Source organism: Trachypithecus francoisi, unplaced genomic scaffold (genome assembly GCF_009764315.1).
Source record: "Trachypithecus francoisi isolate TF-2019V2 unplaced genomic scaffold, Tfra_2.0 Lachesis_group5, whole genome shotgun sequence".
In the NCBI taxonomy this organism is placed as follows: domain Eukaryota; kingdom Metazoa; phylum Chordata; class Mammalia; order Primates; family Cercopithecidae; genus Trachypithecus; species Trachypithecus francoisi.
In genome coordinates this window covers 83,226,367-83,242,249 of record NW_022681470.1, presented here as the reverse complement: position 1 = coordinate 83,242,249, position 15,883 = coordinate 83,226,367, and the positions used below count along the sequence as shown (strand labels likewise).

The window sequence follows — 15,883 nt, the reverse complement described above, 5'->3', positions numbered from 1 at the left end:
AAACAACCCTCCCATCTTAGCCTCCCAAGTAGATGGGACTACAGGCACGAGCCACCATGCCCAGCTATACCATAGTTAAAAAACAAACAAACAAAAAATGCGGGGTGTGGTGGCTCACGCCTGTAATCCCAGCACTTTGGGAGGCCGAAGCGGGCGGATCGCGAGATCAGGAGATCGAGACCATCCTGGCTAACAAGGTGAAACGCCACCTCTACTAAAAATACAAAAAATTAGCTGCGCATGGTGGCGCGTGCCTATAGTCCCAGCTACTAGGGAGGCTGAGGCAGGACAATGGCATGAACCTGGGAGGTGGAGGTTGCAGTGAGCTGAGATTGTGCCACTGCACTCCAGCCTGGGTGACAGAGCGAGACTCTATCTCAAAAACAAACAAATAAACAAACAAAAAAACCCAAAAAAACAAAATCAAAGAAGAAAATGTGACAGAGACAGTATTTGGCCCATAAAGCCTAAAATACTGACTATTTACTATCTGGGCCCTTACAGAAAGAGTTTGCTGACCGCTGAGTTAGCATGCCACAGTATCCTGTCCCACCAATACCATCCAGAGTAAGCCCCAGCACTGTATCTGCCAGCCTCCAATTCTCTTTGGACTCGGCTGCTTCCAAGAGTGCTCTGAACCATTAAAAACTCAATGAATACATTCAGTGCATAAAGACGGATGTGCCGGGAGGGATTTTCAAATCTTCAGTTGTACCTTTGAGTGTGTGTAAACCTCAGGCCAGTTGCCTGGCAGGTCAGCCTGTGGCATGGGTCTTGACTTTCCCGATTGTGAAATAAGGATGAGAAATCTTGGCCTTGGAATGGAGGGAAATGAAAGAGGGGCATCTGACAGACTCTCAGAAAGGCACAGGCAGGGAACTCTGGAGGCTTCTTAGAAGGAAGAACCAGCTGGGCGCGGTGGCTAACGCCTGTAATCCCAGCACTATAGGAGGCTGAGGCAGGCTGATCACCTGAGGTCAGGAGTTCGAGACCAGCCTGACCAACATGGAGAAACCCTGTCTCTACTAAAAATATAAAATTAGCTGGGGTGGTGGCAGGCGCCTTTAATCCCAGCTATTCAGGAGTCTGAGACAGGAGAATCGCTTGAACCGGGGAGGCGGAGGTTGCAGTGAGCCGAGATTGCACCATTGCACTCCAGCCTGGTCAACAAGAGCGAAACTCCATCTCAAAAAAAGAGAAAGAAGAACCAATATGAATCGCAAGCAACATTATTACCTTAGCAAGTCTTTGAGCCCCCAGTTTAAATGTGTAAAGTAATCTGCTTAGGCTCAAGAAAATCTCTTTTCCCCTTTCACACTGGATGTATGAACACATGACCAGTAGAGGCCATGTAACTGAAAGGGTTTCCATGTCTCCCCTCTGCTCAGGTGGTGAGTTCCCTGAGGCCTGGTCTGGATCTTATGTTTTACTTGTGTCTTCTCTGAGCTCTTGCTACCACACTTAGCACCACACAGTGAGCAACTCTGCATAGTGATCTGCCTGAGTTACATGTTACAGAAAGGTCCTGACTGGAAACAGGCCTCCAGGAAGAGGGTCTAGAAAAGTAAGGGTCAGGCAGGATGCGGTGGCTCATGCCTGTAATCCCAGCACTTTGGGACGCTGAGGTGGATGGATCACTTGAACCCAGGAGTGCGAGACCAGTCTGGGCAACATAGCAAGAACTTGCCTCTACAGAAAAAAGAGAAAAAAAAACTAGCTGGGTGTGGCAGCTCATGACTGTAATCACAGCACTTTGGGAGGCTGAGGCAAGAGGATAGCTTGAGCCTGGGAGATGAGGCAGTTGGTGAGCCGTGTTCATGCTACTGCACTCCAGTCTGGGCAACATAAGAGACATTGTCTCAAAAAAATAAATAAAAAATAAAAGGCTAGGCATAGCCTATATTCCAGCACTTTTGGAGGCTGAGGCAGGCAGATCACTTGAGCCCAAGAGTTCAAGACCAGCCTGGGCAATATGGCGAGACCCTGTCTCTATAAAAAGTACAAAAATTAGCTGGACATGGTATGTATGTCTGTAGTCCCAGCTACTTGGGAAGCTGAGATGGGAGGATCACTTGAGCCCAGGAGGCCAAGGCTGCAGTGAGCCATGATTGCACCACTACGCTCTAGCTTGGGTGACGGCAAGACCCTGTCTCAAAAAAAAAAAAAAAAAAAAGAGAAAAGAAAAGTAAGAGTCTTTTCTCTGCCCTCCCCGAGAACAATCTTGAGGCCCAGAGAGCAGGTGAGAGCTAGCTGAGGGGTCCTGGCACCTCAGGTGAGCGTGCTGGAGGCCCAGGCCCGACGGCCCAGGCACTCCCTCCCCCTCAGAGGCCCAGCTCTTCAGGCCCTGCCTGTATCCTCCACACCCAACCCTCTTCAGTCCTCCAGGAAACATCGTGAGGGTTAATTATTTCTCAGGGCTGACTCAGACAGCGGTTTTCTGCCAAAACATTCTGTCAGCCAAGCACAGTCCTGCTGTTACTCCCGTGAGGGAGCCTTTGTAAGCTGTGTGAGGAGGAAACTCCGCAGCAGGGAAGCCCAAAGCCCCGTAGCCTGAGGTGGGGTCCTGCCTGATCCCGTCGGGTGGGGTTGGTTGCTGGGAGGGCGCCCTCCCCAGTGTGAGAAGCCGGCTCCAGAAAGCTCTCACTGGCAGGCTGCCTTTCCGCCAGTCCCTGTGGGGCAATGCTCGCTTTTCGTTTTGTTGATTGGAGATTGTGTCTCTGAATAGAGCTTAATGTCCTTTTGAAATTATCTGTTCTTTTTTTTTCTTTTCTTTCCTTTTTTTTTTTTTTTTTTTTTTTTTGAGATGGAGTCTTGCTCTGTCGCCCAGGCTGGAGTGCAGTGGCTCTATCCCAGGGCTCACTGCAACCTCCACCTCCTGGGTTCAAGCGATTCTCCTGCCTCAGCCTCTGCAGTAGCTGGGATTACAGGTGCCTGCCACCATGCCTGGCTAATTTTTGTATTTTAGTAGAGATGGGTTTCGCCATGTTGGCCAGGCTGGTCTCAAACGCCTGACCTCAAGCGATCCATCCGCTTCGGCATCCCAAAGTGCCGAGATTACAGGTGTGAGCCACTGCACCTCGCCTTTTTCTTTCTTTCTTTTAAAAATTTCTCCTGCTTTCTCCATTTGGTTTAGATTGCTGCTGTGTTCCTAAATGCTGAAGGTGAATGACGGGGCGTCCAGAGGAGAGGGATGACCCTCAAACACAAACCATCTGCCTAGGAGGCCAAACTGGGGGAGAGTGGGGGGGACATAGGAGGTCTCTTGCAGGAAGGAGGCCTAGGAGACCTTCTCTCTCATATCAGAGCGTAGGATGGGAGGGGCGAGCTCCAGGGACAGTGGGGAGCAGGGAAAGGACACCCACAATGAACCTGAGGGACTGGGATGGCCCTGAGTGGAGATTCAAAGAGGCTGAACTGTGCTTGAGACACCTGGGACCAGAAGCCAGGAGGGAGGAGGTAGAGAGAAGTAGAACAGGGTAGCCCTGTGAATTCACTGCATAGCCGCCATTAGCTTCACCTGCCCTCTGACCAGGCCGACACCAGCACCCCGGGCACCCCATGTGGGTAGGAAGGTGTGTGTGGTGCTGTGCAAACCCGATTATCCCCCGAGTAACCCATGCCGCGTCTACAGCTTCCTGCTGCTGCACCAGAAGCTGTGTCCTCTTATGGAAAGAAGAGCACTTCTTCATATATAAGCAGCCAGGTGAAGGCAGGGCTATTCTTGCATAAGAAATGGTGATTATACAGATCAATTCCATCTCCTGGAGGAACCCCAAACAGTGGTAAATTACACAGTTACAATTTTACCCTAAGCCCCATCTCCCCGCCCCCACAAAACAACAGACCCAACAACCATGTTTTGCAGCAAAAATATTTACTGGACAGTTACTATGTACAAGGAAGTATTTTATATATAATGTCATTTAATCTTCTCAAGGACCCTGTGATCTACCAATGAATGAACAGAGAGACAGAGAGGCTAAAAGCTAGCCAGAAATCACAGGGCCAGAAGGGTATGAAAGCTAGGCCTTACAAGGCTGAGAATCCAGCAGGACTTGGCATCTGTTAAGTGTTCCATAAATCCTTGTTGAAGGAATAAATGAGTCTGCCAGGCTCCATGATCAGGGCTTGCCTACTGCTCCCTAAGCCATAATTCCCGTCCCTAGGATCTGGGTAAGTCAGGGCCTACAAATATGCCCCAGGGATGTTTTCTAAGATCCTGTTCTCATCTTTCTTCTGTGCTCTCCTCTCCCCAGCTGCCATCCTGTATCCCTTCCAAGAAGACATAGAATGGAGGAGTTAATTTGTTATTTGATGTACCAAGTATAGTATTTGAGTGCCTACCAATGGTGCCAAGCATTTTTCTAGATGCTGGGGTCATAGGAGTGAACAAAGCAGGATCACATTCTGAAGATCACATTCTAGCCAGGGTACAGACTTGGCTGAGAGATCAGTTCTGGCTGAACTGATGAGGGAGGATTGAGGTAAGAGCTCCATGACTCCTCAGCTATGGGCTGCTGTGTGCACATGGGGGCAGGCACCAGCCCTCCCTCACCAATGATGTGCACTCTCGTCCTTGTGGTTGCAGAAGTGGTCTCAGCAGCTTTGCCTCTCTGCTGTGGCCCCTTCCCTGGCCATGGTTTTCATCCCAGGATGGGCTCCTCAAAGTGTCTTTGCCACAGGACCTAGAATTGAGACTAAGAGAATCAGTCTGAGCTGAGCTCATGTTAAAAACTAGGAGGCCGGGTGCGGTGGCTCACGCCTATAATCCCAGCACTTTAGAGGCTGAGGCAGGCAGATCACGAGGTCAAGATGTTGAGACCATCCTGGCCAATATGGTGAAACCCTGTCTCTACTAAAAATACAAAAATTAGCCGGGCGTGGTGGCGGACACCTGTAGTCCCAGCTACTCGGGAGGCTGAGGCAGGAGAATCACTTGAACCCAGGAGGCAGAGGTTGAAGTGAGCCAAGATTGCGCCAGCTGCACTCCAGCCTGGTGACAGAGTGAGACCATTTCAAAAAACAAACAAACAAACAAACAAAACCAGGAGCTAAGGCATGGCCCTTATGTTTTACTTTTATTTATTTAAGTTCCTGGGTACATGTACAGGACGTGCAGGTTTGTTACACAGGTATACGTGTGCCATGGTGGTTTGCTGCACCTATCCACCCATCACCCAGGTGTTAAGCGCAGCATGCGTTAGCTCTTCTCCCTAACGCTCTCTGTTCCCCTGCCTGCCCCCAACAGGCCCCCGTGAGTGTTGTTCCCCTCCCTGTGTCCATGTGTTCTCACTGTTCAGCTCCCACTTACTAGTGAGAACATACAGTGTTTGGTTTTCTGTTCCTGCATTAGTTTGCTGAGGATAATGGCTTCCAGCTTCATCCATGTCCCTGCAAAGGACATGATCTTGTTCCTTTTTATGGCTGCATAGTATTCCATGGTGTATATGTGCCACATTTTCTTTCTTTCTTTTTTCTTTTTTTGTTTGAGATGGAGTCTTGCTCTGTCGCCCAGGCTGGAATGAATGCAGCGGTGCGATCTCAGCTCGCTGCAACCTCCATCTCCCAGGATTTTTTTTTTTTTTTTTTTTTTGAGATGGAGTCTCGCTGTGTCACCCAGGCTGGAGTGCAGTGGCCGGATCTCAGCTCACTGCAAGCTCCGCCTCCCGGGTTTATGCCATTCTCCTGCCTCAGCCTCCCGAATAGCTGGGACTACAGGCGCCCGCCACCTCGCCCAGCTAGTTTTTTGTATTTTTTTTAGTAGAGACGGGGTTTCATCGTGTTAGCCAGGATGGTCTCGATCTCCTGACCTCGTGATCCGCCCGTCTTGGCCTCCCAAAGTGCTGGGATTACAGGCTTGAGCCACCGCGCCCGGCCAACCTCCCAGGTTTAAGCAATTCCCCTGCCTGTCAGCCTTCGGAGTAGCTGGGACTACAGGCATGCACCACCACACTCTGCTAATTTTTATATTTTTAGTAGAGATGGGTTTCACCATGTTGGCCAGGCTGGTCTTGAACTCCTGACCTCAGGTGATCTGCCTGCCTCAACCTCCCAAAGTGCTGGGATTAAAGGCATGAGCCACCATGCCCAGCTGCCACATTTTCTTTATCCAGTCTATCATTGATGGGCATTTGGGTTGATTCCACGTCTTTGCTATTGTGAATAGTGCTGCAATGGACATATGTGTGTTTGTATCTTTTTTTTTTTTTTTGAGATGGAGTCTCGCTCTGTCCCGCCGGCTGGAGTGCAGTGGCGCGATCTCGGCTCACTGCAAGCTCCACCTCCCGGGATCATGCCATTCTCCTGCCTCAGCCTCCTGAGTAGCTGGGACTACAGGCGCCCACCACCGCGCCCAGCTAATTTTTTGTATTTTTAGTAGAGACGGGGTTTCACCGTGGTCTCAATCTCCTGACCTTGTGATCCGCCCGCCTCGGCCTCCCAAAGTGCTGAGATTACAGGCGAGAGCCACCGCACCCGGCCTGTATCTTTATAATAGAATGATTTATATTCCTTTGGGTATATACCCAGTAATGGGATTGCTGGGTCAAATGGTATTTCTGGTTCTAAATCTTTGAGGAATTGCCACACTGTCTTCCACAATGGTTGAACTAATTTACATTCCCACCAACAGTGTAATAGCTTTCTTATTTCTTCACAACCTCGCCAGCAGCTGTTGTTTCTTTTTTTAAATTTCATTTTATTGAAACAGAGTCTCACTCTGTCACCTAGGCTGGAGTGCAGTGGCATGATCTTGGTTCACTGCAAACTCTGCCTCCCAGGTTCAAGCAATTCACCTGCCCCAGCCTCCTGAGTAGCTGGGGTTACAGGTGTGCGCCATGATTCCCAGCTAATTTTTGTATTTTTAGTGGAGACAGGGTTTCACCATGTTGGTCAGGCTGGCCTTGAACTCCTGACCTCAAGTGATCTGCCCACCTTGGCCTCCCAAAGTGCTGGGATTACAGGTGTGAGCCACCATGCCCGACCTATCTGTTGTCTCTTGACTTTTTAATAATTGGCATTCTGACTGACGTGAGATGGTATCTCATTGTGGTTTTCATTTGCATTTCTCTCTCTCTCTTTTTTGTTTTTGAGATGGAGTTTCGTTTTTGTTGCCCAGGCTGGAGTGCAATGGCATGATCTCGGCTCACCACAACCTCCGCCTCCCAGGTTCTAGCGATTCTCCTGTCTTAGCCTCCCAAACAGCTGGGATTACAGGCGCCTGGCACCATGCCCAGCTAATTTTGTATTTTTGGTAGAGATGGGGTTTCTCCATGTTGGTCAGGCTGGTCTCGAACTCCTGACCTCAGATGATCCGCCTGACTCAGCCTCACAAAGTGCTGGGGTTACAGGCGTGAGCCACCGCACCTGGCCTTTCATTTGCATTTCTCTAATGATCAGCGATGTTGAGCTTTTTTTCCCACATGTTTGTTGGTCACATATATATCTTTTTTTGAGAAGTTATTTTTATTTATTTTTTAGGGACACAGTCTCCCTCTGTTTCCCAGGCTGGAGTGCAGTGGCACTATCATGGCTTGCTACAGCCTCAAGCTTCAGGACTCAAGCGATTCTCCCATCTTTGTCTTGTGAGTAGCTAGGACTACAGGCACGTGGCACCACGAGCGGGTAACTTTTCTATTTTTGGTAGAGATAGGATCTTATGTTACCCAGGCTGGCCTCAAGTGATCCTCCTACCTCAGTCTCTGAAAGTGCTGAGATAACAGATGAGCCACTGTGCGTGGCCTTTTACATATTATTTATTTATCTTTTTTTAATTAAAAAATTTTTTATTGGTCAGGCATGGTGGCTGACACCTGTAATCCCAGCGCTCTGGGAGGCCGATGTGGGTAGATCATGAGGTCAAGAGATCAAGACCATCCTGGCCAACATGATGAAACCCATCTCTATTAAAAATACAAAAATTAGCTGGGCTTGGTGGCAGGCGCCTGTAGTCCCAGTTGCTTGGGAGGCTGAGGCAGGAGAATCGCTTGAACCTGGGAGGCGGAGGTTCCAGTGAGCTGAGATCGCACCACTACACTCCAGCCTGGTGACAAAATAAGACTCTGTTTCAAACAAAACAAAACAAAACAAAAAACACAAAAAAACATTTTTTATGCAGGGGCCATGCTAATCTTCTCTGTATTATTCCAATTTTAGTATATATGCTGCCAAAGCGAGCACTATTTATTTATTGATGTATTTATTTATGGAACCAGAGTCTCATTCTGTCGCCCAGGCTGGAGTACAATGGCATGATCTTAGCTCACTGCAACCTCCACCTCCCAGGTTCAAGTGATTCTCCTGCCTCAGCCTCCCGAGTAGCTGGGATTACAGGCAGCCGCCACCACGCCTAGCTAATTTTGTATTTTTAGTAGAGACGGAGTTTCACCATGTTGGCCAGGCTGGTCTCGAATTCCTGACCTCAGGTGATCCACCTGCCTCAGCCTCCCATAGTGCTGAGAATACAGGCGTGAGCCACTGCACCTGGCCGCAAGCACTATTTATTCATTATCATGTGGACTGGGGACTCCTGATACCTTCTAGTTTATGACTTTGATATCTTCCTTCGACATTGCTGCTTTCCTGCCACTGGATGCAAAAAGAAAATCCTTACCTGTCCTCTGACTTTTCCTTTTTTGCTTAAGCTGGCTTTAGTTGGTTTCTGTTACTTATAATCAAATACAGTCTCATCTTTTTTTTTTGGAGGGGGAGGGGGACGGAGTCTTGTTCTGTTGCCCAGGCTGGAGTGCAGTGGCGTGATCTCGGCTCACTGCAACCTCCACCTCCCAGGTTCAAGCAATTCTCCTGCTTCAGCCTCCCGAGTAGCATGTGCCACCACGCCCAGCTAATTTTTAGTAATTTTAGTAGATACGGGGTTTCACTGTGTTAACCAGGCTGGTCTTGATCTCCTGACCTTGTGATCCACCCACCTCAGCCTCCCAAAGTGTTGGGATTACAGGCGTGAGCCACCGCGCCTGGCCAGTCTTATCTTGAATGTAAACAAAAACTTAGAACTTGGGTTTAGGGCAGAAGCAGCAGACCTAGAGCTGCCTGGATCTGATCAGATCCTTGAGTGACAAAGTCAAACAGGTTCCTTAGAGACCACTGATCACTGGGGAAATTCCCTTGCCCTGCACCGCCTCTCTGCCAAGACCAAGGCCTAGGACCACATACTGACTGTGCAAACCCACCTGGATACAACCAGTCTGAATTTTCCCCAAATCTCTCTTGGTACGTAATCAGACTTCCTGATCTACACGCATTTTTTTTTTTCGTTACTCCAGACCCTAGGAGGGAGTAAAGTTTGTGGTAAAAGAAAAGAAGGAAAAATACAAACTACCTTCTAAACCGTAGGTACGGTAATGGAGTGGCTACCAGTATTGATCATGGCAAGATCATTGCAAGTTTAGCAAGAATCAGCTGCTGGGTCATAGCCTATTTGGAAGGACAACTGTAGTCCATTAAAAAAGATTGTATATCATCCACAGAAAGCTCTTCATTTGGCTACTTTACGTCTGACTGGCTCTTACTTGCCCTACAGGCCCGTTTTTTCTTGCAAGCCTTCTACAAGACTAGGTTAGGGAACTCCTCTGTTAGAGCACTTCCTCACAGTGCACAGCTCACTGTGTTTATTTGTTTTAGAGATAGGGTCTCACTCCGTTGCCCAAGCTGGAGTGCAGTGGTGTGATCATAGTTCACTGCAGCGCTGAACTTCTGGGCTCCAGTGATCCTCTTGCCTCAGCCTCCCAAGTGGCTGGGACTCCAGGCACATGCCACTGCACCTGGCTAACTTTTTTTAAAAAAAAAATTCTTGCAGAGACGGGATCTCACTGTGTTGCCCAGGATGGTCTCAAACTCCTGGCCTCAAGCAATCTGCCTGCCTTGGCCTTCCAAAGTGTTGGGATTACAGGTGTGAGCCACTGCACCCAGCCATCTCACTCTATTTAAATTGCCATCTCACTCTATTAAAATACTGTAACTGTCCTGAGCGTAGACCCGAGTGTGTATAGCGTGGTACCTGGTGTGCGGTAGGTGTTCAATATACACGTTCCACAAAAAATAGAATTCAGGAATTAATTTAGTATTACCTAAAAAGTCTCCACACCTACCCTTCTACAGGTGATCATGTAACTTGTGCACACACTATCAGGAAGACTTAGGTATGTGCCTTTATGAGGTAGATAGAGCAGACAGGGCTCAGGTGACCTTGACTAGCTAGAAATTCCAGCTGCCTCTATCAAACAGAATCTGTCACTTAGGATTAGGTTAGATTTTATACAACAGAAAGCAAGGTTTATCCTCTTATGTAAAAGAATTCCAGGGGACTTCAGTCCTGGGCAGGAATGGTGGCTCCATGAAGTTAGCAGGAACCCAAGCTGCTTCTAGCTTTCTGCAGCACCATCCTTAGTGCTGACTTCCATCCCCAAGGCTACCTCATGGTTTAAAAGGGCAGTGGCATGCCAGCCATCACATCTGCATTTCAGGCAGCAGGACAAAGGGATAGAGACAAGTGAAGCAACAAAAGGTTGGCTCTCTGAGTCAGCTTGCTCTCAGTAGACTTCTTGAAATTTTTACATAAAATATTCCCTTATATCCCAGTGGCCAGGAACGCTTGGAAATGTAGATGTTAGCTGGACACTTTGCTCCACATAAACTTGGAGTTTTATAATTAAGAGGGAAACAGATATTATGCAACAAGCTGCAGTCTCTCCCCCAATCCCCAAGCAAAACTGTCAGGAAGGACCCTCCCTTATTTTGGTAAAAAATCAGTCAATCTATAAGCAGCTCCGCTTTGCTCTGCATCTCAGTTCTCACTGATACAAGGACTAGTCATCAGTACTTTTTTCTCTATGTAAAGAACTACAATGGCTGGGCGCAGTGGCTCATGCCTGTAATCCCGGCACTTTGGGAGGCCAAGGCGGGTGGATCACTTGAGGTCAGGAGTTTGAGACCAGCTTGGCCAACATGGTGAAACCCCATCTCTACTAAATATACAAAAATTAGCCAGGTGTGGTGGCGCATGCCTGTAGTCACAGCTACTCGAGAGGTTGAATCCCTTGAATTCAGGAGGCAGAAGTTGCAGTGAGACGAGATTGCACTACACTCCAACCTCGGTGACACAGCGAGATGCCATCTCAAAAAAAAAAAAAAAAAAGAACTACACGAGAAGGGTCCTCTCCCTTGCTCTGTTTCTTGAACTTACCACTCGCACTCATTACTAGATGGGACCACATGAAGAGTTCAATGCAGAACTGCAGAAAGGCTCTTCAGCACGTGGGCGTCTCTCACAGGGCCGGATGATTGAGCTGAAATGAGCTGACAGTCATGTTGACTATAAGGCAGTGCATTAGGGGCCCTGCTGTAGCAGTGATAGCCTGGATGACCTGCATCCAGGGCAGGAAATGCTCTGAGAACACATAGGCCTGGGCACTGGTCTTCAGGACCACGTGAAAGAGGAAGGACCCCATTTCCTTCACCCTCATCCTCCAAGGCAGGTAATACCCAATAGCTATGCCTACAGCATCTTCCCCATAGGTGTGGGCAGAAGACCCCACTCCCTTGAACTCTCTAGTTAGTGCTTTTTCAAACTGCAGCTTGATTTTTTCTTAAATGGGAAATGTCTGAATGTAGGACAACTGTGGGAAAGGAAGCATGGGAGAGTAATGATGAGCTTGGGTTGCAATCCTGGCCTTGCCCATTGTTTTCTGTGTTACGTTGCTAACTTGTTTCACTCCCCCCAAGTGTCTATTTCATGAGGTAAAATAGGAATGGTAATGACACCCCCCTTGCCGAGCCGCTCAGAGGATTAAACAAGATAATGTAAGTGAATGCAGTTAGCATAGTGCCTGGGGTACAATGGGTACTCGATAAAAGAGAAAATAAAATGGAGATAGATGGCAAAAGCCATTGTGAAGACTCAACCCCTAAACAAAGCTTCCTCTGAAATTACAGAAATTTGCAACCCTGGCATCTTGGCTGGAATCCCAGGATAAGATGGGCATTTACAGCAGTAAAGCCAGCCACAGCCCAGGACACCAGGCCCCAGAGGCCAGGGGCTCCTCCCCACCAGAGAGCTGCCTAGTTCAGGAAACTGGTTCACATTTTGTCCTGGGGACACTGCACTTGGAAAAACATTATTGATTCCATGGTTCAGGTTGCAAAGGGAGGAAGAAAGATTGAATTTCATCACATAAAGCACTTATGCCTACCGTACTTTCTCTTTAGAGAGGCACTTGGCAATCATTTTCATTAGTGTCTCTTCTTAAAACAATCTCAAAGATAGCTTATCCCCATTTTATAAAGGCAGAACGTAGGAGAAATAACTGGCTGAAGAGCATGTGGCAGGGTGGCAAAAGTCAGAGTTTATGATCTCCAAATTTCTGGCGTATTGCTTAACTAACTAAGCTTCAGCAATCCACTCCACAAATGCCTGGCGGGGACCTCTCAGTCATATACTTATTGCTCAAATCAGTCACTCATGATCACCAGAAAAATGCAGACATGTAAATCTAGGCTACATGATTCATTTTTCTTAGCAGCTTAGGACAGGAGGTGAAAAGTGACTTTTCCAACCATATCACAAGTGGGTCTGCATCTAGCAAGTCCTGGAACAGGGATGTTGGAACTATTCCAGGATATATGTCACACCATAGAGCTCTGGATGCCTACAAGCAATGAAGATGGGGTGGGGGCAGTGAAATAGCCAGCTCCTATGCTAAGTGCAGGCCTCCTCACCAGGGCTGTAGACAGGCTGCCCCCTCACTTGAGGAACATGTCTTTGATCACGGCAGCATCACAACCTGTCCCTGATACCAAAAGGAGAAACACTCTTGTCCTGTGCCCTCTTGGATGGATCGTTTTTCAGAGAACAGGACGTTTAGTGAGTTTGTCTCAAACTGCACAGAGAACATGGTGAACCTACTAGGGCTGATTGCTGTGGGAAATTAAGAAGACAGGGATAATGGCTTTTCCTCAGTTGCTAAAGCCAGCACGTACCTGAAATGAGCCCCAAAGCTCAGGTCTGACTTAATGCCTTTCTTGTCTTGGGAAGAGGGTTTATCAGATTCCAAAGAATGCATTTCAGTTATCTTTGTTTCCAATACTGAAGCAGCTCCCTCTGCTCACTGAGGCAGAGCCCTTTCTATCTCTTTTTCAGAAAAATCCCAAGGAACAACTGTTTTGGATTACTTAGTGGACTCAGCGTGGAAACTGCTTGTGTGGCCCAGCTAGGTAGGGGCGTTCAGACAAGGAGACCTGACCTGGAGCTTCTGGGATGATTCCAAGGTATTGCATGAATGCGTCTGCTGTGTGTTCGTTAACTGCTGGGGAGAAAACTCTGAGCCATCTACTCTCAGTTTTCAAGACAGGCTTCAGCAGGCAAGCAGCTTGTTGGGAGGCGTCCTTAGTCAGCTGGGAAAGTAAGGCTGACGCGCTGTCCGACCTCAGCGAGGCATGTGTCATACTCTTTCCGTTCTCTGGCACTCTCTGGCTCTTCCTAAGGCCTTTTCTCAACCAGGCACATTATGTGATGTAGACAGCAAGCAGGATGGGAGGCTGGCAGTCCCCAGAGCGGAGCTCGCAGTGGCCACTTAGACTCCCTCATATCACACCGTTGGCTTCCAAGCCCAGATGTAGGTGCTTGTCCCTCCCGTTGGGATCTTGCCAAATCTTTTGTAACATTTTAAAACAGCCATTGAAGTGCCAGATGACAAAATTTTCCTTGGAGATTGAGAAATTCTGATTGGGATGATGGCAGCATTCTGGAATTTATGTCAGATTTGCTTCCCAGGGGCCGGAAGTAAGGAGGTCAAGACTCCAGGTCCCCATCCCAGTTTAACCAAAGAACCACTACTTTCTTTCTTTTCTTTTCTTTTCTTTTTTTTCTCAGACAGAGTCTTGCTCTGCCACCCATGCTGGAGTGTAGTGGTGCGATCTTGGCTCCTGCAACCTCCACCTCCCAGGTTCAAGCTGTTCTTTTGCCTCAGCCTCCGGAGTGGCTGGATACAGGTGTGTGCCACAATGCCTGGCTAATTTTTGTGGTTTTAGTAGAGATGGGGTTTTACCATGTGGCGAGGCTGGTCTTGAACTCCTGGCCTCAAGTGAACTGCCCAGTTTGGCCTCCTAAAGTGCTGGAACTACAGGCATGAGCCAGTGCACCCATTTTTTTTTTTTTTTTTTGAGATGAGATCTTGCTCTGTTGCTCAGGCTAGAGTGCAGTGGCATGATCATAGCTCACTGCAGCCTCAAACTCCTGGGCTTAAGAGATCCTTCAGGGCCGGGCATGGTGGCTCATGCCTGTAATCCCAGCACTTTGGGAGGCCGAGGTGGGCGGATCACGAGGTCAGGAGATCGAGACCATCCTGGCTAACATGGTAAAACCCCATCTCTACTAAAATACAAAAAAATTAGCCGGGCGTGGTGGTGGGTGCCTGTAGTCCTGGGTGCTCTGGAGGCTGAGGAGGAGAATGGCATGAACCTGGGAGGTGGAGCTTGCAGTGAGCCGAGATTGCGCCACTGCACTCCAGCCTGGGTGACAGAGCAAGACTCCGTCTCAAAAAAAAAAAAAAAAGAGATCCTCTGTAATCCCAGCACTTTGGGAGGCCAAGGTGGGCAGATCATTTGAAGTCAGGAGTTCGAGACCAGCCTGGCCAACATGTGAAACCCCATCTCTACTAAAAATAGGAAAATTAGCTGAGCGTGGTAGCGCATGTCTGTAATCCCAGCTACTTGAGAGGCTGAGGCAGGAGAATTGCTTGAACCTGGGAGGCGGAGGTTGCAGTGAGCCGAGATCGCATCTCTGCACTCCAGCCTGGGCAAAAGACTGAGATTCCATCTCAAAAAACAAGAGATCCTCCTGGCTCAGCCTCCTGAGTAGCTGGGACTACAGGTGTGTGTACCACGACACCCAGCTAATTTTTGTATTTTTTGTAGAGACAGAGTCTTGCTATATTGTCCAGGTTGGTCTTGAACTCCTAGCCTTAAGAAATCATCCCACCTCCGCCTCCCAAAGCGCTAGGATTACAGGCATGAGCTACTACACCTGGCCTTTCTTTTTGGTTTTACATACTGAGGTTAGGCACAGATTTCAATTGAAAGAGGGTTTCGTTGCTTTAAAAGTGTTTTAAAAGCCCTGCCTTGCATTATCCTTATCCCCTCCATTAGTAGCTATACAGAATTTTAAAAGAGAAAAAATCAGAAAGGGAAAGGTAAGTTATTCCTTGGGTATGCAGAAAAGCCACAGCTGTTGTTTGGGCCGCAGCAGGGCATCTGTGCAGGTGTCTGCGCATTAGCAGCACCATCTGCTTGGTTGTCTCTCAAAGGAAGAAGAATCCTGGCCTGATGAACTCCTCAAGCTCTCTTCTTTGGGAAATAGGAAGATCACAATTTGAAATCTTAATCCAAGGTAATAATTGAATATATAAGCACCCTACATAATCCACAGCTGAAAAATGTGAAATTAAGTCATGAATTGCTTTCAAATGTAGCAGGTATCTTCTAGCCTCTTCCAGTCCTGAAAGGCGCCACCAAATGCAACCTCAGAGTCAAGCCCCCAAATAAATACATGCTAATAAGGCTGATTTTCCCTTTTCACTCTTCTCCTGGGCAGTATGAACCTTTGACTAGAGAGAGCCAGAAAGGAGCATCTCAACCCACTTAGGTGGTGGCCTCTTTTAAAGTGAAACGTGAAGCCAGGGCTCCAAACCGTCACTGTCCTGAGAGTTCCCAGGAAGGCTTTTGTGTGGTAACCTGGATGCCCGTCCAAATGGCCTTGGCTGGTCCCATCCCTCACTCTAGCTCCCTAAGGGTCCTGCTGCTATCAATTGACTGTGAACATTTCCTTTCACTGCCTTTTGCAAACTGCTGGGTGAGTGCCAAGTAGTAGCTT

The 15,883-nt window shown here is 48.2% G+C and overlaps 1 long non-coding RNA gene and 1 other non-coding gene across 6 annotated transcripts in view; one reads left to right on the top strand and one right to left on the bottom strand.

Annotated features, from left to right (window-relative positions):
• LOC117074933 overlaps window positions 1-15,883 on the top strand; it is a 100,159-nt gene that overhangs the window by 24,110 nt on the left and 60,166 nt on the right. For all 5 annotated transcript variants that reach the window (XR_004433773.1, XR_004433776.1, XR_004433775.1 and 2 more), the window contains 2 exons: window positions 13,154-13,281; window positions 15,318-15,400. This is a non-coding gene — a long non-coding RNA (uncharacterized LOC117074933). The remainder of the gene's footprint in view (window positions 1-13,153; window positions 13,282-15,317; window positions 15,401-15,883) is intronic.
• LOC117076986 lies at window positions 8,076-8,178 on the bottom strand. The gene has a single exon (XR_004434589.1). It is a non-coding gene; the product is annotated as a U6 spliceosomal RNA (small nuclear RNA).